The 22,082-nt window shown below is 40.8% G+C and overlaps 30 non-coding genes and 12 pseudogenes across 30 annotated transcripts; all 42 read left to right on the forward strand.

Annotated features, from left to right (window-relative positions):
• The first annotated feature begins 27 nt into the window (after positions 1-27).
• Positions 28-146, forward strand: LOC146044065 (5S ribosomal RNA; annotated as a pseudogene).
• Positions 147-491: 345 nt separating this feature from the next.
• On the forward strand, positions 492-610 carry LOC146043789 (5S ribosomal RNA; annotated as a pseudogene).
• A 344-nt stretch (positions 611-954) lies between these two features.
• On the forward strand, positions 955-1,073 carry LOC146043798 (5S ribosomal RNA; annotated as a pseudogene).
• A 345-nt stretch (positions 1,074-1,418) lies between these two features.
• Positions 1,419-1,537, forward strand: LOC146044549 (5S ribosomal RNA). Its single transcript, XR_014464984.1, has one exon. It is a non-coding gene; the product is annotated as a 5S ribosomal RNA (ribosomal RNA).
• A 345-nt stretch (positions 1,538-1,882) lies between these two features.
• On the forward strand, positions 1,883-2,001 carry LOC146043440 (5S ribosomal RNA). The gene has a single exon (XR_014464432.1). It is a non-coding gene; the product is annotated as a 5S ribosomal RNA (ribosomal RNA).
• A 345-nt stretch (positions 2,002-2,346) lies between these two features.
• Positions 2,347-2,465, forward strand: LOC146044771 (5S ribosomal RNA). The gene has a single exon (XR_014465207.1). It is a non-coding gene; the product is annotated as a 5S ribosomal RNA (ribosomal RNA).
• A 345-nt stretch (positions 2,466-2,810) lies between these two features.
• LOC146043701 (5S ribosomal RNA) lies at positions 2,811-2,929 on the forward strand. The gene has a single exon (XR_014464692.1). It is a non-coding gene; the product is annotated as a 5S ribosomal RNA (ribosomal RNA).
• Positions 2,930-3,274: 345 nt separating this feature from the next.
• Positions 3,275-3,393, forward strand: LOC146043361 (5S ribosomal RNA). Its single transcript, XR_014464353.1, has one exon. It is a non-coding gene; the product is annotated as a 5S ribosomal RNA (ribosomal RNA).
• Positions 3,394-3,738: 345 nt separating this feature from the next.
• Positions 3,739-3,857, forward strand: LOC146044551 (5S ribosomal RNA). The gene has a single exon (XR_014464986.1). It is a non-coding gene; the product is annotated as a 5S ribosomal RNA (ribosomal RNA).
• Positions 3,858-4,202: 345 nt separating this feature from the next.
• LOC146044313 (5S ribosomal RNA) lies at positions 4,203-4,311 on the forward strand (annotated as a pseudogene).
• Positions 4,312-4,656: 345 nt separating this feature from the next.
• Positions 4,657-4,775, forward strand: LOC146043790 (5S ribosomal RNA; annotated as a pseudogene).
• A 344-nt stretch (positions 4,776-5,119) lies between these two features.
• LOC146043392 (5S ribosomal RNA) lies at positions 5,120-5,238 on the forward strand. The gene has a single exon (XR_014464384.1). It is a non-coding gene; the product is annotated as a 5S ribosomal RNA (ribosomal RNA).
• A 345-nt stretch (positions 5,239-5,583) lies between these two features.
• On the forward strand, positions 5,584-5,702 carry LOC146044552 (5S ribosomal RNA). The gene has a single exon (XR_014464987.1). It is a non-coding gene; the product is annotated as a 5S ribosomal RNA (ribosomal RNA).
• Positions 5,703-6,047: 345 nt separating this feature from the next.
• Positions 6,048-6,166, forward strand: LOC146044553 (5S ribosomal RNA). Its single transcript, XR_014464989.1, has one exon. It is a non-coding gene; the product is annotated as a 5S ribosomal RNA (ribosomal RNA).
• A 345-nt stretch (positions 6,167-6,511) lies between these two features.
• Positions 6,512-6,630, forward strand: LOC146044708 (5S ribosomal RNA). The gene has a single exon (XR_014465145.1). It is a non-coding gene; the product is annotated as a 5S ribosomal RNA (ribosomal RNA).
• Positions 6,631-6,974: 344 nt separating this feature from the next.
• Positions 6,975-7,093, forward strand: LOC146043393 (5S ribosomal RNA). The gene has a single exon (XR_014464385.1). It is a non-coding gene; the product is annotated as a 5S ribosomal RNA (ribosomal RNA).
• Positions 7,094-7,438: 345 nt separating this feature from the next.
• Positions 7,439-7,557, forward strand: LOC146043268 (5S ribosomal RNA). The gene has a single exon (XR_014464262.1). It is a non-coding gene; the product is annotated as a 5S ribosomal RNA (ribosomal RNA).
• Positions 7,558-7,902: 345 nt separating this feature from the next.
• Positions 7,903-8,021, forward strand: LOC146043377 (5S ribosomal RNA). Its single transcript, XR_014464370.1, has one exon. It is a non-coding gene; the product is annotated as a 5S ribosomal RNA (ribosomal RNA).
• Positions 8,022-8,368: 347 nt separating this feature from the next.
• Positions 8,369-8,487, forward strand: LOC146044776 (5S ribosomal RNA). The gene has a single exon (XR_014465213.1). It is a non-coding gene; the product is annotated as a 5S ribosomal RNA (ribosomal RNA).
• Positions 8,488-8,832: 345 nt separating this feature from the next.
• LOC146043644 (5S ribosomal RNA) lies at positions 8,833-8,951 on the forward strand. The gene has a single exon (XR_014464636.1). It is a non-coding gene; the product is annotated as a 5S ribosomal RNA (ribosomal RNA).
• Positions 8,952-9,296: 345 nt separating this feature from the next.
• LOC146043791 (5S ribosomal RNA) lies at positions 9,297-9,415 on the forward strand (annotated as a pseudogene).
• A 344-nt stretch (positions 9,416-9,759) lies between these two features.
• Positions 9,760-9,878, forward strand: LOC146043800 (5S ribosomal RNA; annotated as a pseudogene).
• Positions 9,879-10,223: 345 nt separating this feature from the next.
• On the forward strand, positions 10,224-10,342 carry LOC146043410 (5S ribosomal RNA). The gene has a single exon (XR_014464403.1). It is a non-coding gene; the product is annotated as a 5S ribosomal RNA (ribosomal RNA).
• A 345-nt stretch (positions 10,343-10,687) lies between these two features.
• Positions 10,688-10,806, forward strand: LOC146043441 (5S ribosomal RNA). The gene has a single exon (XR_014464434.1). It is a non-coding gene; the product is annotated as a 5S ribosomal RNA (ribosomal RNA).
• Positions 10,807-11,151: 345 nt separating this feature from the next.
• Positions 11,152-11,270, forward strand: LOC146044764 (5S ribosomal RNA). Its single transcript, XR_014465201.1, has one exon. It is a non-coding gene; the product is annotated as a 5S ribosomal RNA (ribosomal RNA).
• A 345-nt stretch (positions 11,271-11,615) lies between these two features.
• Positions 11,616-11,734, forward strand: LOC146043823 (5S ribosomal RNA). The gene has a single exon (XR_014464776.1). It is a non-coding gene; the product is annotated as a 5S ribosomal RNA (ribosomal RNA).
• Positions 11,735-12,079: 345 nt separating this feature from the next.
• On the forward strand, positions 12,080-12,198 carry LOC146044554 (5S ribosomal RNA). Its single transcript, XR_014464990.1, has one exon. It is a non-coding gene; the product is annotated as a 5S ribosomal RNA (ribosomal RNA).
• A 345-nt stretch (positions 12,199-12,543) lies between these two features.
• LOC146043442 (5S ribosomal RNA) lies at positions 12,544-12,662 on the forward strand. The gene has a single exon (XR_014464435.1). It is a non-coding gene; the product is annotated as a 5S ribosomal RNA (ribosomal RNA).
• Positions 12,663-13,007: 345 nt separating this feature from the next.
• On the forward strand, positions 13,008-13,126 carry LOC146044765 (5S ribosomal RNA). The gene has a single exon (XR_014465202.1). It is a non-coding gene; the product is annotated as a 5S ribosomal RNA (ribosomal RNA).
• A 345-nt stretch (positions 13,127-13,471) lies between these two features.
• LOC146043443 (5S ribosomal RNA) lies at positions 13,472-13,590 on the forward strand. Its single transcript, XR_014464436.1, has one exon. It is a non-coding gene; the product is annotated as a 5S ribosomal RNA (ribosomal RNA).
• A 345-nt stretch (positions 13,591-13,935) lies between these two features.
• LOC146044865 (5S ribosomal RNA) lies at positions 13,936-14,054 on the forward strand. The gene has a single exon (XR_014465302.1). It is a non-coding gene; the product is annotated as a 5S ribosomal RNA (ribosomal RNA).
• A 345-nt stretch (positions 14,055-14,399) lies between these two features.
• Positions 14,400-14,518, forward strand: LOC146043945 (5S ribosomal RNA). The gene has a single exon (XR_014464798.1). It is a non-coding gene; the product is annotated as a 5S ribosomal RNA (ribosomal RNA).
• A 345-nt stretch (positions 14,519-14,863) lies between these two features.
• On the forward strand, positions 14,864-14,982 carry LOC146043693 (5S ribosomal RNA). The gene has a single exon (XR_014464684.1). It is a non-coding gene; the product is annotated as a 5S ribosomal RNA (ribosomal RNA).
• Positions 14,983-15,327: 345 nt separating this feature from the next.
• Positions 15,328-15,446, forward strand: LOC146044082 (5S ribosomal RNA; annotated as a pseudogene).
• A 345-nt stretch (positions 15,447-15,791) lies between these two features.
• LOC146043956 (5S ribosomal RNA) lies at positions 15,792-15,910 on the forward strand (annotated as a pseudogene).
• A 345-nt stretch (positions 15,911-16,255) lies between these two features.
• LOC146043180 (5S ribosomal RNA) lies at positions 16,256-16,374 on the forward strand. Its single transcript, XR_014464174.1, has one exon. It is a non-coding gene; the product is annotated as a 5S ribosomal RNA (ribosomal RNA).
• Positions 16,375-16,719: 345 nt separating this feature from the next.
• Positions 16,720-16,838, forward strand: LOC146043729 (5S ribosomal RNA). The gene has a single exon (XR_014464721.1). It is a non-coding gene; the product is annotated as a 5S ribosomal RNA (ribosomal RNA).
• A 347-nt stretch (positions 16,839-17,185) lies between these two features.
• Positions 17,186-17,304, forward strand: LOC146044555 (5S ribosomal RNA). Its single transcript, XR_014464991.1, has one exon. It is a non-coding gene; the product is annotated as a 5S ribosomal RNA (ribosomal RNA).
• An 803-nt stretch (positions 17,305-18,107) lies between these two features.
• On the forward strand, positions 18,108-18,226 carry LOC146044197 (5S ribosomal RNA; annotated as a pseudogene).
• Positions 18,227-18,571: 345 nt separating this feature from the next.
• Positions 18,572-18,690, forward strand: LOC146044213 (5S ribosomal RNA; annotated as a pseudogene).
• Positions 18,691-19,035: 345 nt separating this feature from the next.
• On the forward strand, positions 19,036-19,154 carry LOC146044770 (5S ribosomal RNA). Its single transcript, XR_014465206.1, has one exon. It is a non-coding gene; the product is annotated as a 5S ribosomal RNA (ribosomal RNA).
• A 2,543-nt stretch (positions 19,155-21,697) lies between these two features.
• LOC146043842 (5S ribosomal RNA) lies at positions 21,698-21,816 on the forward strand (annotated as a pseudogene).
• Positions 21,817-22,082: the final 266 nt, after the last annotated feature.

Here is a 22,082-nt window from a genome sequence, read left to right on the forward strand (position 1 = left end):
AAGAGGGCAAAAAAGTGTGTGTGTCTCACCTACAGCCATACCACATTGGATAGGCCCAATCTTGTCTGATCTTGGGAGCTATGCAGTGTTGGGCCTGGTTAGTACTTGGGTGGGAGACCACATGGGAACACCAGGTGCTGTAGGTTTTTTCACATTACTGGCAAATTGTTTTTATTTTCTAGCTATTTAAATTGGAAACGTTTACTTTTTATTGCCAGTACAGACATTTGGAAGAAGTCAAACAGACACAATAGCCATCACCTAAAGACGTACCACACTGATTAGGCCCAATTCCAACTGCTTTTGGCAGCTAAACAGTGTTGAGCCTCTTTAGTAGTTTAATTTAAGACCCCCTGCTAATATAATGTCCTGTAGGTCTTTTTACATTACCAACACATGATTTTTTTCAGTAAGCCAATACAGTTAGGAAACTTTTTAATTAGCTTACCTGGTGATAGAAGTAGAAGAGGGCAAAAAAGTGCCTGCATCTCACCTACAGCCATACCACATTGGATAGGCCCAATCTCGTCTGATCTTGGAAGCTTAGCAGTGTTGGGCCTGGTTAGTACTTGGGTGGGAGACCACATGGGAACACCAGGTGCTGTAAGTTTTTTCACATTAATGGCAAATTGTTTTTATTCTCTAGCTATTTAAATTGGAAACTTTTTCTTTTTATTGCCAGTACAGACATTTGGAAGAGGTCAAACAGACACAATAGCCATCACCTAAAGACATACCACACTGTTTAGGCCCAATTCCAACTGCTTTTGGCAGCTAAACAATCTTGAGCCTCTTTAGTAGTTTAATTTAAGACCCCCTGCTAATATCATGTCCTGTAGGTCTTTTTACATTACCAACACATGATTTTTTTCAGTAAGCCAATACAGTTAGGAAACTTTTTTATTAGCTTACCTGGTGATAGAAGTAGAAGAGGGCAAAAAAGTGCCTGTATCTTACTACAGCCATACCACATTGGATAGTCCCAATCTCGTTTGATCTTGGAAGCTAAGCAGTGTTGGACCTGGTTAGTACTTGGGTGGGAGACCACATGGGAACACCAGGTGCTGTAGGTTTTTTCACATTACTGGCAAATTGTTTTTATTCTCTAGCAATTTAAATTGGAAACGTTTACTTTTTATTGCCAGTACAGACATTTGGAAGAAGTCAAACAGACACAATAGCCATCACCTAAAGACTTACCACACTGTTTAGGCCCAATTCCAACTGCTTTTGGCAGCTAAACAGTGTTGAGCCTCTTTAGTAGTTTAATTTAAGACCCCCTGCTAATATCATGTCCTGTAGGTCTTTTTACATTACCAACACATGATTTTTTTCAGTAAGCCAATACAGTTAGGAAACTTTTGTATTAGCCTACCTGGTGATAGAAGTAGAAGAGGGCAAAAAAGTGCCTGTATCTCACCTACAGCCATACCACATTGGATAGGCCCAATCTCGTCTGATCTTGGAAGCTAAGCAGTGTTGGGCCTGGTTAGTACTTGGGTGGGAGACCACATGGGAACACCAGGTGCTGTAGGTTTTTTCACATTACTGGCAAATTGTTTTTATTCTCTAGCTATTTAAATTGGAAACGTTTACTTTTTATTGCCAGTACAGACATTTGGAAGAAGTCAAACAGACACAATATCCATCACCTAAAGACTTACCACACTGTTTAGGCCCAATTCCAACTGCTTTTGGCAGCTAAACAGTGTTGAGCCTCTTTAGTAGTTTAATTTAAGACCCCCTGCTAATATCATGTCCTGTAGGTCTTTTTACATTACCAACACATAATTTTTTTCAGTAAGCAAATACAGTTAGGAAACTTTTTTATTAGCTTACCTGGTGATAGAAGTAGAAGAGGGCAAAAAAGTGCCTGTATCTCACCTACAGCCATACCACATTGGATAGGCCCAATCTCGTCTGATCTTGGAAGCTAAGCAGTGTTGGGCCTGTTTAGTACTTGGGTGGGAGACCACATGGGAACACCAGGTGCTGTATGTTTTTTCACATTACTGGCAAATTGTTTTTATTCTCTAGCTATTTAAATTGGAAACTTTTTCTTTTTATTGCCAGTACAGACATTTGGAAGAGGTCAAACAGACACAATAGCCATCACCTAAAGACTTACCACACTGTTTAGGCCCAATTCCAACTGCTTTTGGCAGCTAAACAGTGTTGAGCCTCTTTAGTAGTTTAATTTAAGACCCCCTGCTAATATCATGTCCTGTAGGTCTTTTTACATTACCAACACATGATTTTTTTCAGTAAGCCAATACAGTTAGGAAACTTTTGTTTTAGCTTACCTGGTGATAGAAGTAGAAGAGGGCAAAAAAGTGCCTGTATCTCACCTACAGCCATACCACTTTGGATAGTCCCAATCTCGTCTGATCTTGGAAGCTAAGCAGTGTTGGGCCTGGTTAGTACTTGGGTGGGAGACCACATGGGAACACCAGGTGCTGTAGGTTTTTTCACATTACTGGCAAATTGTTTTTATTCTCTAGCTATTTAAATTGGAAAAAAAAATTTTTTATTGCCAGCACTGACATTTGGAAGAGGTCAAACAGACACAATAGCCATCACCTAAAGACTTACCATACTGTTTAGGCCCAATTCCAACTGCATTTGGCAGCTAAAGAGTGTTGAGCCTCTTTAGTAGTTTAATTTAAGACCCCCTGCTAATAACATGTCCTGTAGGTCTTTTTACATTACCAACACATGATTTTTTTCAGTAAGCCAATACAGTTAGGAAACTTTTTTATTAGCTTACCTGGTGATAGAAGTAGAAGAGGGCAAAAAAGTGCCTGTATCTCACCTACAGCCATACCACATTGGATAGGCCCAATCTCGTCTGATCTTGGAAGCTAAGCAATGTTGGGCCTGGTTAGTACTTGGGTGGGAGACCACATGGGAACACCAGGTGCTGTAGGTTTTTTCACATTACTGGCAAATTGTTTTTATTCTCTAGCTATTTAAATTGGAAACGTTTACTTTTTATTGCCAGTACAGACATTTGGAAGAAGTCGAACAGACACAATAGCCATCACCTACAGACTTACTACACTGTTTAGGACCAATTCCAACTGCTTTTGGCAGCTAAACAGTTTTGAGCCTCTTTAGTAGTTTAATTTAAGACCCCCTGCTAATATCATGTCCTGTAGGTCTTTTTACATTACCAACACATAATTTTTTTCAGTAAGCCAATACAGTTAGGAAACTTTTGTATTAGCTTACCTGGTGATAGAAGTAGAAGAGGGCAAAAAAGTGCCTGTATCTCACCTACAGCCATACCACATTGGATAGGCCCAATCTCGTCTGATCTTGGAAGCTAAGCAGTGTTGGGCCTGGTTAGTACTTGGGTGGGAGACCACATGGGAACACCAGGTGGTGTAGGTTTTTTCACATTACTGGCAAATTGTTTTTATTCTCTAGCTATTTAAATTGGAAAAAAAATCTTTTTATTGCCAGCACTGACATTTGGAAGTGGTCAAACAGACACAATAGCCATCACCTAAAGACTTACCATACTGTTTAGGCCCAATTCCAACTGCATTTGGCAGCTAAACAGTGTTGAGCCTCTTTAGTAGTTTAATTTAAGACCCCCTGCTAATAACATGTCCTGTAGGTCTTTTTACATTACCAACACATGATTTTTTTCAGTAAGCCAATACAGTTAGGAAACTTTTTTATCAGCTTACCTGGTGATAGAAGTAGAAGAGGGCAAAAAAGTGCCTGTATCTCACCTACAGCCATACCACATTGGATAGGCCCAATCTCGTCTGATCTTGGAAGCTAAGCAGTGTTGGGCCTGGTTAGTACTTGGGTGGGAGACCACATGGGAACACCAGGTGCTGTAGGTTTTTTCACATTACTGGCAAATTGTTTTTATTCTCTAGCTATTTAAATTGGAAACGTTTACTTTTTATTGCCAGTACAGACATTTGGAAGAAGTCAAACAGACACAATAGCCATCACCTAAAGACTTACCACACTGTTTAGGCCCAATTCCAACTGCTTTTGGCAGCTAAACAGTGTTGAGCCTCTTTAGTAGTTTAATTTAAGACCCCCTGCTAATATCATGTCCTGTAGGTCTTTTTACATTACCAACACATGATTTTTTTCAGTAAGCCAATACAGTTAGGAAACTTTTGTATTAGCTTACCTGGTGATAGAAGTAGAAGAGGGCAAAAAAGTGCGTGTATCTCACCTACAGCCATACCACATTGGATAGGCCTGATCTTGGGAGCTAAGCAGTGTTGGGCCTGGTTAGTACTTGGGTGGGAGACCACATGGGAACACCAGGTGCTGTAGGTTTTTTCACATTACTGGCAAATTGTTTTTATTCTCTAGCTATTTAAATTGGAAACGTTTACTTTTTATTGCCAGTACAGACATTTGGAAGAAGTCAAACAGACACAATAGCCATCACCTAAAGACTTACCACACTGATTAGGCCCAATTCCAACTGCTTTTGGCAGCTAAACAGTGTTGAGCCTCTTTAGTAGTTTAATTTAAGACCCCCTGCTAATATAATGTCCTGTAGGTCTTTTTACATTACCAACACATGATTTTTTTCAGTAAGCCAATACAGTTAGGAAACTTTTTTATTAGCTTACCTGGTGATAGAAGTAGAAGAGGGCAAAAAAGTGCCTGCATCTCACCTACAGCCATACCACATTGGATAGGCCCAATCTCGTCTGATCTTGGAAGCTTAGCAGTGTTGGGCCTGGTTAGTACTTGGGTGGGAGACCACATGGGAACACCAGGTGCTGTAAGTTTTTTAACATTAATGGCAATTTTTTTTTATTCTCTAGCTATTTAAATTGGAAACTTTTTCTTTTTATTGCCAGTACAGACATTTGGAAGAGGTCAAACAGACACAAAAGCCATCACCTAATGACTTACCACACTGTTTAGGCCCAATTCCAACTGCTTTTGGCAGCTAAACAATCTTGAGCCTCTTTAGTAGTTTAATTTAAGACCCCCTGCTAATATCATGTCCTGTAGGTCTTTTTACATTACCAACACATGATTTTTTTCAGTAAGCCAATACAGTTAGGAAAAATTTTTATTAGCTTACCTGGTGATAGAAGTAGAAGAGGGCAAAAAAGTGCCTGTATCTTACTACAGCCATACCACATTGGATAGTCCCAATCTCGTCTGATCTTGGAAGCTAAGCAGTGTTGGGCCTGGTTAGTACTTGGGTGGGAGACCACATGGGAACACCAGGTGCTGTAGGTTTTTTCACATTACTGGCAAATTGTTTTTATTCTCTAGCTATTTAAATTGGAAACTTTTTCTTTTTATTGCCAGTACAGACATTTGGAAGAGGTCAAACAGACACAATAGCCATCACCTAAAGACTTACCACACTGTTTAGGCCCAATTCCAACTGCTTTTGGCAGCTAAACAGTGTTGAGCCTCTTTAGTAGTTTAATTTTAGACCCCCTGCTAATATCATGTCCTGTAGGTCTTTTTACATTACCAACACATGATTTTTTTCAGTAAGCCAATACAGTTAGGAAACTTTTGTATTAGCCTACCTGGTGATAGAAGTAGAAGAGGGCAAAAAAGTGCCTGTATCTCACCTACAGCCATACCACATTGGATAGGCCCAATCTCGTCTGATCTTGGAAGCTAAGCAGTGTTGGGCCTGGTTAGTACTTGGGTGGGAGACCACATGGGAACACCAGGTGCTGTAGGTTTTTTCACATTACTGGCAAATTGTTTTTATTCTCTAGCTATTTAAATTGGAAACTTTTTCTTTTTATTGCCAGTACAGACATTTGGAAGAGGTCAAACAGACACAATAGCCATCACCTAAAGACTTACCACACTGTTTAGGCCCAATTCCAACTGCTTTTGGCAGCTAAACAGTGTTGAGCCTCTTTAGTAGTTTAATTTTAGACCCCCTGCTAATATCATGTCCTGTAGGTCTTTTTACATTACCAACACATGATTTTTTTCAGTAAGCCAATACAGTTAGGAAACTTTTGTATTAGCCTACCTGGTGATAGAAGTAGAAGAGGGCAAAAAAGTGCCTGTATCTCACCTACAGCCATACCACATTGGATAGGCCCAATCTCGTCTGATCTTGGAAGCTAAGCAGTGTTGGGCCTGGTTAGTACTTGGGTGGGAGACCACATGGGAACACCAGGTGCTGTAGGTTTTTTCACATTACTGGCAAATTGTTTTTATTCTCTAGCTATTTAAATTGGAAACGTTTACTTTTTATTGCCAGTACAGACATTTGGAAGAAGTCAAACAGACACAATAGCCATCACCTAAAGACTTACCACACTGTTTAGGCCCAATTCCAACTGCTTTTGGCAGCTAAACAGTGTTGAGCCTCTTTAGTAGTTTAATTTAAGACCCCCTGCTAATATCATGTCCTGTAGGTCTTTTTACATTACCAACACATGATTTTTTTCAGTAAGCCAATATAGTTAGGAAACTTTTTTATTAGCTTACCTGGTGATAGAAGTAGAAGAGGGCAAAAAAGTGCCTGTATCTCACCTACAGCCATACCACATTGGATAGTCCCAATCTCATCTGATCTTGGAAGCTAAGCAGTGTTGGGCCTGGTTAGTACTTGGGTGGGAGACCACATGGGAACACCAGGTGCTGTAGGTTTTTTCACATTACTGGCAAATTATTTTTATTCTCTAGCTATTTAAATTGGAAACTTTTTCTTTTTATTGCCAGTACAGACATTTGGAAGAGGTCAAACAGACACAATAGCCATCACCTAATGACTTACCACACTGTTTAGGCCCAATTCCAACTGCTTTTGGCAGCTAAACAATCTTGAGCCTCTTTAGTAGTTTAATTTAAGACCCCCTGCTAATATCATGTCCTGTAGGTCTTTTTACATTACCAACACATGATTTTTTTCAGTAAGCCAATATAGTTAGGAAACTTTTTTATTAGCTTACCTGGTGATAGAAGTAGAAGAGGGCAAAAAAGTGCCTGTATCTTACTACAGCCATACCACATTGGATAGTCCCAATCTCGTCTGATCTTGGAAGCTAAGCAGTGTTGGGCCTGGTTAGTACTTGGGTGGGAGACCACATGGGAACACCAGGTGCTGTAGGTTTTTTCACATTACTGGCAAATTGTTTTTATTCTCTAGCTATTTAAATTGGAAACGTTTACTTTTTATTGCCAGTACAGACATTTGGAAGAAGTCAAACAGACACAATAGCCATCACCTAAAGACTTACCACACTGTTTAGGCCCAATTCCAACTGCTTTTGGCAGCTAAACAGTGTTGAGCCTCTTTAGTAGTTTAATTTAAGACCCCCTGCTAATATCATGTCCTGTAGGTCTTTTTACATTACCAACACATAATTTTTTTCAGTAAGCCAATACAGTTAGGAAACTTTTTTATTAGCTTACCTGGTGATAGAAGTAGAAGAGGGCAAAAAAGTGCCTGTATCTCACTTACAGCCATACCACATTGGATAGGCCCAATCTCGTCTGATCTTGGAAGCTAAGCAGTGTTGGGCCTGTTTAGTACTTGGGTGGGAGACCACATGGGAACACCAGGTGCTGTAGGTTTTTTCACATTACTGGCAAATTGTTTTTAATCTCTAGCTATTTAAATTGGAAACTTTTTCTTTTTATTGCCAGTACAGACATTTGGAAGAGGTCAAACAGACACAATAGCCATCACCTAAAGACTTACCACACTGTTTAGGCCCAATTCCAACTGCTTTTGGCAGCTAAACAGTGTTGAGCCTCTTTAGTAGTTTAATTTAAGACCCCCTGCTAATATCATGTCCTGTAGGTCTTTTTACATTACCAACACATGATTTTTTTCAGTAAGCCAATACAGTTAGGAAACTTTTGTATTAGCTTACCTGGTGATAGAAGTAGAAGAGGGCAAAAAAGTGCCTGTATCTCACCTACAGCCATACCACATTGGATAGGCCCAATCTTGTCTGATCTTGGAAGCTAAGCAGTGTTGGGCCTGGTTAGTACTTGAATGGGAGACCACATGGGAACACCAGGTGCTGTAGGTTTTTTCACATTACTGGCAAATTGTTTTTATTCTCTAGCTATTTAAATTGGAAAAAAAAATTATTTTTATTGCCAGCACTGACATTTGGAAGAGGTCAAACAGACACAATAGCCATCACCTAAAGACTTACCATACTGTTTAGGCCCAATTCCAACTGCATTTGGCAGCTAAACAGTGTTGAGCCTCTTTAGTAGTTTAATTTAAGACCCCCTGCTAATAACATGTCCTGTAGGTCTTTTTACATTACCAACACATGATTTTTTTCAGTAAGCCAATACAGTTAGGAAACTTTTTTATTAGCTTACCTGGTGATAGAAGTAGAAGAGGGCAAAAAAGTGCCTGTATCTCACCTACAGCCATACCACATTGGATAGGCTCAATCTCGTCTGATCTTGGAAGCTAAGCAGTGTTGGGCCTGGTTAGTACTTGGGTGGGAGACCACATGGGAACACCAGGTGCTGTAGGTTTTTTCACATTACTGGCAAATTGTTTTTATTCTCTAGCTATTTAAATTGGAAACGTTTACTTTTTATTGCCAGTACAGACATTTGGAAGAAGTCAAACAGACACAATAGCCATCACCTAAAGACTTACCACACTGTTTAGGCCCAATTCCAACTGCTTTTGGCAGCTAAACAGTGTTGAGCCTCTTTAGTAGTTTAATTTAAGACCCCCTGCTAATATCATGTCCTGTAGGTCTTTTTACATTACCAACACATGATTTTTTTCAGTAAGCCAATACAGTTAGGAAACTTTTGTATTAGCTTACCTGGTGATAGAAGTAGAAGAGGGCAAAAAAGTGTGTGTGTCTCACCTACAGCCATACCACATTGGATAGGCCCAATCTTGTCTGATCTTGGGAGCTAAGCAGTGTTGGGCCTGGTTAGTACTTGGGTGGGAGACCACATGGGAACACCAGGTGCTGTAGGTTTTTTCACATTACTGGCAAAATGTTTTTATTTTCTAGCTATTTAAATTGGAAACGTTTACTTTTTATTGCCAGTACAGACATTTGGAAGAAGTCAAACAGACACAATAGCCATCACCTAAAGACGTACCACACTGATTAGGCCCAATTCCAACTGCTTTTGGCAGCTAAACAGTGTTGAGCCTCTTTAGTAGTTTAATTTAAGACCCCCTGCTAATATAATGTCCTGTAGGTCTTTTTACATTACCAACACATGATTTTTTTCAGTAAGCCAATACAGTTAGGAAACTTTTTAATTAGCTTACCTGGTGATAGAAGTAGAAGAGGGCAAAAAAGTGCCTGCATCTCACCTACAGCCATACCACATTGGATAGGCCCAATCTCGTCTGATCTTGGAAGCTTAGCAGTGTTGGGCCTGGTTAGTACTTGGGTGGGAGACCACATGGGAACACCAGGTGCTGTAAGTTTTTTCACATTAATGGCAAATTGTTTTTATTCTCTAGCTATTTAAATTGGAAACTTTTTCTTTTTATTGCCAGTACAGACATTTGGAAGAGGTCAAACAGACACAATAGCCATCACCTAAAGACATACCACACTGTTTAGGCCCAATTCCAACTGCTTTTGGCAGCTAAACAATCTTGAGCCTCTTTAGTAGTTTAATTTAAGACCCCCTGCTAATATCATGTCCTGTAGGTCTTTTTACATTACCAACACATGATTTTTTTCAGTAAGCCAATACAGTTAGGAAACTTTTTTATTAGCTTACCTGGTGATAGAAGTAGAAGAGGGCAAAAAAGTGCCTGTATCTTACTACAGCCATACCACATTGGATAGTCCCAATCTCGTTTGATCTTGGAAGCTAAGCAGTGTTGGACCTGGTTAGTACTTGGGTGGGAGACCACATGGGAACACCAGGTGCTGTAGGTTTTTTCACATTACTGGCAAATTGTTTTTATTCTCTAGCAATTTAAATTGGAAACGTTTACTTTTTATTGCCAGTACAGACATTTGGAAGAAGTCAAACAGACACAATAGCCATCACCTAAAGACTTACCACACTGTTTAGGCCCAATTCCAACTGCTTTTGGCAGCTAAACAGTGTTGAGCCTCTTTAGTAGTTTAATTTAAGACCCCCTGCTAATATCATGTCCTGTAGGTCTTTTTACATTACCAACACATGATTTTTTTCAGTAAGCCAATACAGTTAGGAAACTTTTGTATTAGCCTACCTGGTGATAGAAGTAGAAGAGGGCAAAAAAGTGCCTGTATCTCACCTACAGCCATACCACATTGGATAGGCCCAATCTCGTCTGATCTTGGAAGCTAAGCAGTGTTGGGCCTGGTTAGTACTTGGGTGGGAGACCACATGGGAACACCAGGTGCTTTAGGTTTTTTCACATTACTGGCAAATTGTTTTTATTCTCTAGCTATTTAAATTGGAAACGTTTACTTTTTATTGCCAGTACAGACATTTGGAAGAAGTCAAACAGACACAATATCCATCACCTAAAGACTTACCACACTGTTTAGGCCCAATTCCAACTGCTTTTGGCAGCTAAACAGTGTTGAGCCTCTTTAGTAGTTTAATTTAAGACCCCCTGCTAATATCATGTCCTGTAGGTCTTTTTACATTACCAACACATAATTTTTTTCAGTAAGCAAATACAGTTAGGAAACTTTTTTATTAGCTTACCTGGTGATAGAAGTAGAAGAGGGCAAAAAAGTGCCTGTATCTCACCTACAGCCATACCACATTGGATAGGCCCAATCTCGTCTGATCTTGGAAGCTAAGCAGTGTTGGGCCTGTTTAGTACTTGGGTGGGAGACCACATGGGAACACCAGGTGCTGTATGTTTTTTCACATTACTGGCAAATTGTTTTTATTCTCTAGCTATTTAAATTGGAAACTTTTTCTTTTTATTGCCAGTACAGACATTTGGAAGAGGTCAAACAGACACAATAGCCATCACCTAAAGACTTACCACACTGTTTAGGCCCAATTCCAACTGCTTTTGGCAGCTAAACAGTGTTGAGCCTCTTTAGTAGTTTAATTTAAGACCCCCTGCTAATATCATGTCCTGTAGGTCTTTTTACATTACCAACACATGATTTTTTTCAGTAAGCCAATACAGTTAGGAAACTTTTGTTTTAGCTTACCTGGTGATAGAAGTAGAAGAGGGCAAAAAAGTGCCTGTATCTCACCTACAGCCATACCACTTTGGATAGGCCCAATCTCGTCTGATCTTGGAAGCTAAGCAGTGTTGGGCCTGGTTAGTACTTGGGTGGGAGACCACATGGGAACACCAGGTGCTGTAGGTTTTTTCACATTACTGGCAAATTGTTTTTATTCTCTAGCTATTTAAATTGGAAAAAAATTTTTTTTATTGCCAGCACTGACATTTGGAAGAGGTCAAACAGACACAATAGCCATCACCTAAAGACTTACCATACTGTTTAGGCCCAATTCCAACTGCATTTGGCAGCTAAAGAGTGTTGAGCCTCTTTAGTAGTTTAATTTAAGACCCCCTGCTAATAACATGTCCTGTAGGTCTTTTTACATTACCAACACATGATTTTTTTCAGTAAGCCAATACAGTTAGGAAACTTTTTTATTAGCTTACCTGGTGATAGAAGTAGAAGAGGGCAAAAAAGTGCCTGTATCTCACCTACAGCCATACCACATTGGATAGGCCCAATCTCGTCTGATCTTGGAAGCTAAGCAATGTTGGGCCTGGTTAGTACTTGGGTGGGAGACCACATGGGAACACCAGGTGCTGTAGGTTTTTTCACATTACTGGCAAATTGTTTTTATTCTCTAGCTATTTAAATTGGAAACGTTTACTTTTTATTGCCAGTACAGACATTTGGAAGAAGTCGAACAGACACAATAGCCATCACCTACAGACTTACTACACTGTTTAGGACCAATTCCAACTGCTTTTGGCAGCTAAACAGTGTTGAGCCTCTTTAGTAGTTTAATTTAAGACCCCCTGCTAATATCATGTCCTGTAGGTCTTTTTACATTACCAACACATAATTTTTTTCAGTAAGCCAATACAGTTAGGAAACTTTTTTATTAGCCTACCTGGTGATAGAAGTAGAAGAGGGCAAAAAAGTGCCTGTATCTCACCTACAGCCATACCACATTGGATAGGCCCAATCTCGTCTGATCTTGGAAGCTAAGCAGTGTTGGGCCTGGTTAGTACTTGGGTGGGAGACCACATGGGAACACCAGGTGCTGTAGGTTTTTTCACATTACTGGCAAATTGTTTTTATTCTCTAGCTATTTAAATTGGAAACGTTTACTTTTTATTGCCAGTACAGACATTTGGAAGAAGTCAAACAGACACAATATCCATCACCTAAAGACTTACCACACTGTTTAGGCCCAATTCCAACTGCTTTTGGCAGCTAAACAGTGTTGAGCCTCTTTAGTAGTTTAATTTAAGACCCCCTGCTAATATCATGTCCTGTAGGTCTTTTTACATTACCAACACATAATTTTTTTCAGTAAGCAAATACAGTTAGGAAACTTTTTTATTAGCTTACCTGGTGATAGAAGTAGAAGAGGGCAAAAAAGTGCCTGTATCTCACCTACAGCCATACCACATTGGATAGGCCCAATCTCGTCTGATCTTGGAAGCTAAGCAGTGTTGGGCCTGTTTAGTACTTGGGTGGGAGACCACATGGGAACACCAGGTGCTGTATGTTTTTTCACATTACTGGCAAATTGTTTTTATTCTCTAGCTATTTAAATTGGAAACTTTTTCTTTTTATTGCCAGTACAGACATTTGGAAGAGGTCAAACAGACACAATAGCCATCACCTAAAGACTTACCACACTGTTTAGGCCCAATTCCAACTGCTTTTGGCAGCTAAACAGTGTTGAGCCTCTTTAGTAGTTTAATTTAAGACCCCCTGCTAATATCATGTCCTGTAGGTCTTTTTACATTACCAACACATGATTTTTTTCAGTAAGCCAATACAGTTAGGAAACTTTTGTTTTAGCTTACCTGGTGATAGAAGTAGAAGAGGGCAAAAAAGTGCCTGTATCTCACCTACAGCCATACCACTTTGGATAGGCCCAATCTCGTCTGATCTTGGAAGCTAAGCAGTGTTGGGCCTGGTTAGTACTTGGGTGGGAGACCACATGGGAACACCAGGTGCTGTAGGTTTTTTCACATTACTGGCAAATTGTTTTTATTCTCTAGCTATTTAAATTGGAAACGTTTACTTTTTATTGCCAGTACAGACATTTGGAAGAAGTCAAACAGACACAATATCCATCACCTAAAGACTTACCACACTGTTTAGGCCCAATTCCAACTGCTTTTGGCAGCTAAACAGTGTTGAGCCTCTTTAGTAGTTTAATTTAAGACCCCCTGCTAATATCATGTCCTGTAGGTCTTTTTACATTACCAACACATAATTTTTTTCAGTAAGCAAATACAGTTAGGAAACTTTTTTATTAGCTTACCTGGTGATAGAAGTAGAAGAGGGCAAAAAAGTGCCTGTATCTCACCTACAGCCATACCACATTGGATAGGCCCAATCTCGTCTGATCTTGGAAGCTAAGCAGTGTTGGGCCTGTTTAGTACTTGGGTGGGAGACCACATGGGAACACCAGGTGCTGTATGTTTTTTCACATTACTGGCAAATTGTTTTTATTCTCTAGCTATTTAAATTGGAAACTTTTTCTTTTTATTGCCAGTACAGACATTTGGAAGAGGTCAAACAGACACAATAGCCATCACCTAAAGACTTACCACACTGTTTAGGCCCAATTCCAACTGCTTTTGGCAGCTAAACAGTGTTGAGCCTCTTTAGTAGTTTAATTTAAGACCCCCTGCTAATATCATGTCCTGTAGGTCTTTTTACATTACCAACACATGATTTTTTTCAGTAAGCCAATACAGTTAGGAAACTTTTGTTTTAGCTTACCTGGTGATAGAAGTAGAAGAGGGCAAAAAAGTGCCTGTATCTCACCTACAGCCATACCACTTTGGATAGGCCCAATCTCGTCTGATCTTGGAAGCTAAGCAGTGTTGGGCCTGGTTAGTACTTGGGTGGGAGACCACATGAGAACACCAGGTGCTGTAGGTTTTTTCACATTACTGGCAAATTGTTTTTATTCTCTAGCTATTTAAATTGGAAAAAAATTTTTTTTATTGCCAGCACTGACATTTGGAAGAGGTCAAACAGACACAATAGCCATCACCTAAAGACTTACCATACTGTTTAGGCCCAATTCCAACTGCATTTGGCAGCTAAAGAGTGTTGAGCCTCTTTAGTAGTTTAATTTAAGACCCCCTGCTAATAACATGTCCTGTAGGTCTTTTTACATTACCAACACATGATTTTTTTCAGTAAGCCAATACAGTTAGGAAACTTTTTTATTAGCTTACCTGGTGATAGAAGTAGAAGAGGGCAAAAAAGTGCCTGTATCTCACCTACAGCCATACCACATTGGATAGGCCCAATCTCGTCTGATCTTGGAAGCTAAGCAATGTTGGGCCTGGTTAGTACTTGGGTGGGAGACCACATGGGAACACCAGGTGCTGTAGGTTTTTTCACATTACTGGCAAATTGTTTTTATTCTCTAGCTATTTAAATTGGAAACGTTTACTTTTTATTGCCAGTACAGACATTTGGAAGAAGTCGAACAGACACAATAGCCATCACCTACAGACTTACTACACTGTTTAGGACCAATTCCAACTGCTTTTGGCAGCTAAACAGTGTTGAGCCTCTTTAGTAGTTTAATTTAAGACCCCCTGCTAATATCATGTCCTGTAGGTCTTTTTACATTACCAACACATAATTTTTTTCAGTAAGCCAATACAGTTAGGAAACTTTTTTATTAGCTTACCTGGTGATAGAAGTAGAAGAGGGCAAAAAAGTGCCTGTATCTCACCTACAGCCATACCACATTGGATAGGCCCAATCTTGTCTGATCTTGGAAGCTAAGCAGTGTTGGGCCTGTTTAGTACTTTGGTGGGAGACCACATGGGAACACCAGGTGCTGTAGGTTTTTTCACATTACTGGCAAATTGTTTTTATTCTCTAGTAGGTTAAATTGGAAACTTTTTCTTTTTATTGCCAGTACAGACATTTGGAAGAGGTCAAACAGACACAATAGCCATCACCTAAAGACTTACCACACTGTTTAGGCCCAATTCCAACTGCTTTTGGCAGCTAAACAGTGTTGAGCCTCTTTAGTAGTTTAATTTAAGACCCCCTGCTAATATCATGTCCTGTAGGTCTTTTTACATTACCAACACATGATTTTTTTCAGTAAGCCAATACAGTTAGGAAACTTTTGTATTAGCTTACCTGGTGATAGAAGTAGAAGAGGGCAAAAAAGTGCCTGTATCTGACCTACAGCCATAAAACATTGTATAGGCCCAATCTCGTCTGATCTTGGAAGCTAAGCAGTGTTGGGCCTGGTTAGTACTTGGGTGGGAGACCACATGGGAACACCAGGTGCTGTAGGTTTTTTCACATTACTGGCAAATTGTTTTTATTCTCTAGCTATTTAAATTGGAAACGTTTACTTTTTATTGCCAGTACAGACATTTGGAAGAAGTCAAACAGACACAATAGCACTCACCTAAAGTCGTACCACACTGATTAGGCCCAATTCCAACTGCTTTTGGCAGCTAAACAGTGTTGAGCCTCTTTAGTAGTTTAATTTAAGACCCCCTGCTAATATCATGTCCTGTAGGTCTTTTTACATTACCAACACATAATTTTTTTCAGTAAGCCAATACAGTTAGGAAACTTTTTTATTAGCTTACCTGGTGATAGAAGTAGAAGAGGGCAAAAAAGTGCCTGTATCTCACCTACAGCCATACCACATTGGATAGGCCCAATCTTGTCTGATCTTGGAAGCTAAGCAGTGTTGGGCCTGTTTAGTACTTTGGTGGGAGATCACATGGGAACACCAGGTGCTGTAGGTTTTTTCACATTACTGGCAAATTGTTTTTATTCTCTAGTAGGTTAAATTGGAAACTTTTTCTTTTTATTGCCAGTACAGACATTTGGAAGAGGTCAAACAGACACAATAGCCATCACCTAAAGACTTACCACACTGTTTAGGCCCAATTCTAACTGCTTTTGGCAGCTAAACAGTGTTGAGCCTCTTTAGTAGTTTAATTTAAGACCCCCTGCTAATATCATGTCCTGTAGGTCTTTTTACATTACCAACACATGATTTTTTTCAGTAAGCCAATACAGTTAGGAAACTTTTGTATTAGCTTACCTGGTGATAGAAGTAGAAGAGGGCAAAAAAGTGCCTGTATCTCACCTACAGCCATACCACATTGTATAGGCCTAATCTCGTCTGATCTTGGAAGCTAAGCAGTGTTGGGCCTGGTTAGTACTTGGGTGGGAGACCACATGGGAACACCAGGTGCTGTAGGTTTTTTCACATTACTGGCAAATTGTTTTTATTCTCTAGCTATTTAAATTGGAAACGTTTACTTTTTATTGCCAGTACAGACATTTGGAAGAAGTCAAACAGACACAATAGCCATCACCTAAAGTCGTACCACACTGATTAGGCCCAATTCCAACTGCTTTTGGCAGCTAAACAGTGTTGAGCCTCTTTAGTAGTTTAATTTAAGACCCCCTGCTAATATCATGTCCTGTAGGTCTTTTTACATTACCAACACATAATTTTTTTCAGTAAGCCAATACAGTTAGGAAACTTTTTTATTAGCTTACCTGGTGATAGAAGTAGAAGAGGGCAAAAAAGTGCCTGTATCTCACCTAAAGCCATACCACATTGGATAGACCCAATCTCGTCTGATCTTGGAAGCTAAGCAGTGTTGGGCTTGTTTAGTACTTGGGTGGGAGACCACATGGGAAAACCAGGTGCTGTAGGTTTTTTAACATTACTGGCAAATTGTTTTTATTCTCTAGCTATTTTAATTGGAAAAAAAAAATCTTTTTATTGCCAGCACTGACATTTGGAAGAGGTCTAACAAACACAATAGCCATCACCTAAAGACTTACCATACTGTTTAGGCCCAATTCCAACTGCATTTGGCAGCTAAACAGTGTTGAGCCTCTTTAGTAGTTTAATTTAAGACCCCCTGCTAATAACATGTCCTGTAGGTCTTTTTACATTACCAACACATGATTTTTTTCAGTAAGCCAATACAGTTAGGAAACTTTTTTATTAGCTTACCTGGTGATAGAAGTAGAAGAGGGCAAAAAAGTGCCTGTATTTCACCTACAGCCATACCACATTGGATAGGCCCAATCTCGTCTGATCTTGGAAGCTAAGCAGTGTTGGGCCTGGTTAGTACTTGGGTGGGAGACCACATGGGAACACCAGGTGCTGTAGGTTTTTTTCACATTACTGGCAAATTGTTTTTATTCTCTAGCTATTTAAATTGGAAACTTTTTCTTTTTATTGCCAGCACAGACATTTGGAAGAGGTCAAACAGACACAATAGCCATCACCTAAAGACTTACCAAACTGTTTAGGCTCAATTCCAACTGCTTTTGGCAGCTAAACAGTGTTGAGCCTCTTTAGTAGTTTAATTTAAGACCCCCTGCTAATATCATGTCCTGTAGGTCTTTTTACATTACCAACACATGATTTTTTTTCAGTAAGCCAATACAGTTAGGAAACTTTTTTATTAGCTTACCTGGTGATAGAAGTAGAAGAGGGCAACAAAGTGCTTGTATCTCACTTACAGCCATACCACATTGGATAGGCCCTGATCTTGGAAGCAGAGAAGTGTTGGGCCTGGTTAGTACTAGGATGGGAGGCCACATGGGAACACCAGGTGCTGTAGGTTTTTTCACATTACTAGCAAATTGTTTTTATTCTCTAGCTATTTAAATTGGAAACTTTTTATTTTTATTGCCAGCACAGACATTTGGAAGAGGTCAAAAAGACACAATAGCCATCACCTAAAGACTTACCACACTGTTTAGGCCCAATTCCAACTGCTTTTGGCAGCTAAACAGTGTTGAGCCTCTTTAGTAGTTTAATTTAAGACCCCCTGCAAATATCATGTCCTGTAGGTCTTTTTACATTACCAACACATGATTTTTTTTCAGGAAGCCAATACAGTTAGGAAACTTTTGTATTAGCTTACCTGGTGATAGAAGTAGAAAAGGGCAAAAAAGTGCCTGTTTCTCACCTACAGCCATACCACATTGGATAGGCCCAATCTCGTCTGATCTTGGAAGCTAAGCAGTGTTGGGGCTTTTTAGTACTTGGGTGGGAGACCACATGGGAACACCAGGTGCTGTAGGTTTTTTCATATTACTGGCAAATTGTTTTTATTCTCTAGCTATTTAAATTGGAAACTTTTTCTTTTTATTGCCAGCACAGACATTTGGAAGAGGTCAAACAGACACAATAGCCATCACCTAAAGACTTACCACACTGTTTAGGCCCAATTCCAACTGCTTTTGGCAGCTAAACAGTGTTGAGCCTCTTTAGTAGTTTAATTTAAGACCCCCTGCTAATATCATGTCCTGTACGTCTTTTTACATTACCAACACATGATTTTTTTCAGTAAGCCAATACAGTTAGGAAACTTTTGTATTAGCTTACCTGGTGATAGAAGTAGAAGAGGGCAAAAAAGTGCCTGTATCTCACCTACAGCCATACCATATTGGATAGGCCCAAACTTGTTTGATCTTGGGAGCTAAGCAGTGTTGGGCCTGGTTAGTACTTGGGTGGGAGACCAAATGGGAACACCAGGTGCTGTAGGTTTTTTCACATTACTGGCAAATTGTTTTTATTCTCTAGCTATTTAAATTGGAAACATTTTCTTTTTATTGCCAGCACTGACATTTGGAAGAGGTCAAACAGACACAATAGCCATCACCTAAAAACTTACCATACTGTTTAGGCCCAATTCCAACTGCATTTGGCAGCTAAACAGTGTTGAGCCTCTTTAGTAGTTTAATTTAAGACCCCCTGCTAATAACATGTCCTGTAGGTCTTTTTACATTACCAACACATGATTTTTTTCAGTAAGCCAATACAGTTAGGAAACTTTTTTATTAGCTTACCTGGTGATAGAAGTAGAAGAGGGCAAAAAAGTGCCTGTATCTCACCTACAGCCATACCACATTGGATAGGCCCAATCTCATCTGATCTTGGAAGCTAAGCAGTGTTGGGCCTGGATAGTACTTGGGTGGGAGACCACATGGGAACACCAGGTGCTGTAGGTTTTTTCGAATTACTGGCAAATTGTTTTTATTCTCTAGCTATTTAAATTGGAAACGTTTACTTTTTATTGCCAGTACAGACATTTGGAAGAAGTCAAACAGACACAATAGCCATCACCTAAAGACTTACCACACTGTTTAGGACCAATTTCAACTGCTTTTGGCAGCTAAACAGTTTTGATCCTCTTTAGTAGTTTAATTTAAGACCCCCTGCTAATATCATGTCCTGTAGGTCTTTTTACATTACCAACACATAATATTTTTCGGTACTTGTGAGTTATCTGGGCGCCCGATTTTTGGTCGTATACGCATCGCGTCGCATCGCATGGCATCGTATGTTAACCAAATGGCATGCGATGCGACGCGACGAGATGACCACCCGAACCCGATTTTACATCGGGTACTATGTAAAGTGATCACGTCGCATCGCATGTTAACCACATGGCATGCGATGCGATGCGATGCGATACCACCCGATTTTTGCAGTGTAAAACCCCCAAGAAAGTGTCCCAAAAAGTGACACAATGTCAGTCCCATCCCCATTGTTAACGCCACTCCACTATCAACGTGAACCCGAAGCGTGGCGAGCGCAGCGAGCCCGCGAGGGGCGTCGGTACGCGTCCTACGACCTTTTCATGCCCTACTATCCACTAGGGCGTGGAGTGAGAATATAATAGTGTGGCGAGCGCAGCGAGCCACCGAGCCCGAAGCGTGGCGAGCGCAGCGAGCCCCGCGAGGGGACACAGATACCTTCACAGGTAAGCGCGTCCCTTCGCGGGCTTCACAGGTGTCCATGGCGACATGGACACCTGTGAAGCCCGCGAAGGGACGCGCTTACCTGTGAAGGTATCCGTGTCCCCTCGCGGGGCTCGCTGCGCTCGCCACGCTTCGGGCTCGGTGGCTCGCTGCGCTCGCCACACTATTATATTCTCACTCCACGCCCTAGTGGATAGTAGGGCATTAAAAGGTCGTAGGACGCGTACCGCCGCCCCTCGCGGGCTCGCTGCGCTCGCCACGCTTCGGGTTCACGTTGATAGTGGAGTGGCTGTGAGCATCCAATATCATTCATCCATATCATGCATATCTGACACATTAAGGACAACTGAATTAAAAGTAATAACTGTGTAATTAACATAAGAATGAAATAAATTAGAATAACAAATAATCATAAAGCACACAATAATCAATCAACATCATGATTTATCAACTAACGTGAGCGCATGCAGAATACGCTCAAATGTGTTGTCTCTCGCCAGGCATTTTCGCCACACGAACTCCTGCATGTAGGAATCTAGATGATGGCGGGCTGTGCCCCGCTGGCGTTTGTTGCGCCATTTTGCACACCCCCATAGTCGCTCAATGTTCTGTGTGTGTGCACCAGTCTCTGGGTCGACGAAGTTGAAGCGGTGATTTACCCGCAAGTGGCTGTAACCAGCCCGCTCCAGTTCACTGGTTTGGTAGGCGCGCCAGCAATCACTTACGATGGTGCTGCCAGGTGCCACGTGCTGCACAATTGCACCAATGAGAGTGGGTGCATCTCGTTTGGGAACTGCAACCATAAAACAGTCCCCTGTCTCCCGGCACACTCCTCCGAACACCCACTGCTGTGGGAGTACACTGCCAACATTGGCCTTGCGTTTTACAAACAGGGTTTCATCAACCTCCACCATTTTCCCTGGGCCTCCAATCTGCTGCTGTGGCTGTGCCATTAAATCACATTGGCATGCCTCCCGCATCAAGGCGTTGTAAAAAATGGTGCTTTTATTGCAGAGTTTTAAATTCTTTGCACAGAATTCGATTGATGTCAGTTCATCACACCAGCACCAGATAAACCGCAGGATCGTCATGAATGGGAGCCTGCACCCAGGATAGAATAGGGAGGCCCGCAGACTCTGTTTTTTGCTGCAGCTTTTAATATAGCAGCGCCATTTGCGCTCTTTCAGGGACAGGCGCATAGGGTGGCCATTTGGGCATGTGGCAGTAAATGGGAGCAGCCCTTTCTCCTGCAGGAATGCGACTGTCTCTTCCTCTGTTTTTGGGAGGCTGAAGATGCCATCAACCACAGCCATTTTGGCAATAATAGTGTAAGGGGTGAAATGGGGCAGGTGTAAGGGGCCAAATGGGGCAATATTGGGGTAAATGTCCAATAATTCACCTCAGAAATATGCAACAACGCTGTAAATCAATATCTCTCTCACTCAAACACTTGCTCTCTCCTCTGGAAACTACCTCACACTGATTTTCTGCCAGATGTGCCAGAGGGCGGGTTTAAAAATGGGCGGGAAGTGTAAACATCGCGTCGCGTCGCATCGCATCCCATTGTATACCATACAATAAGCATACGATGCGACGAGATACGATGCGATGGAAAATCGCGTCGCATCGCGTCGTATCGTATGCTTATTATAATGGCATGCGATGACCACATCGGGCGCCCGGATAACTCACAAGTACCTATTTTTCAGTAAGCCAATACAGTTAGGAAACTTTTTTATTAGCTTACCTGGTGATAGAAGTAGAAGAGGGCAAAAAAGTGCCTGTATCTCACCTACAGCCATACCACATTGGATAGGCCCAATCTCATCTGATCTTGGAAACTAAGCAGTGTTGGGCATGTTTAGTACTTGGGTGGGAGATCACATGGGAACACCAGGTGCTGTAGGTTTTTTCACATTACTGGCAAATTGTTTTTATTCTCTAGCTATTTAAATTGGAAACTTTTTCTTTTTATTTCAGCACTGACATTTGGAAGAGGTCAAACAGACACAATAGCCATCACCTAAAGACTTACCACACTGTTTAGGCCCAATTCCAACTGCTTTTGGCAGCTAAACAGTGTTGAGCCTCTTTAGTAGTTTAATTTAAGACCCCCTGCTAATATCATGTCCTGTAGGTCTTTTTACATTACCAACACATGATTTTTTTCAGTAA

Source organism: Crinia signifera, chromosome 19 (assembly GCF_055691185.1).
Source record: "Crinia signifera chromosome 19, ASM5569118v1, whole genome shotgun sequence".
Lineage (NCBI taxonomy): Eukaryota > Metazoa > Chordata > Amphibia > Anura > Myobatrachidae > Crinia > Crinia signifera.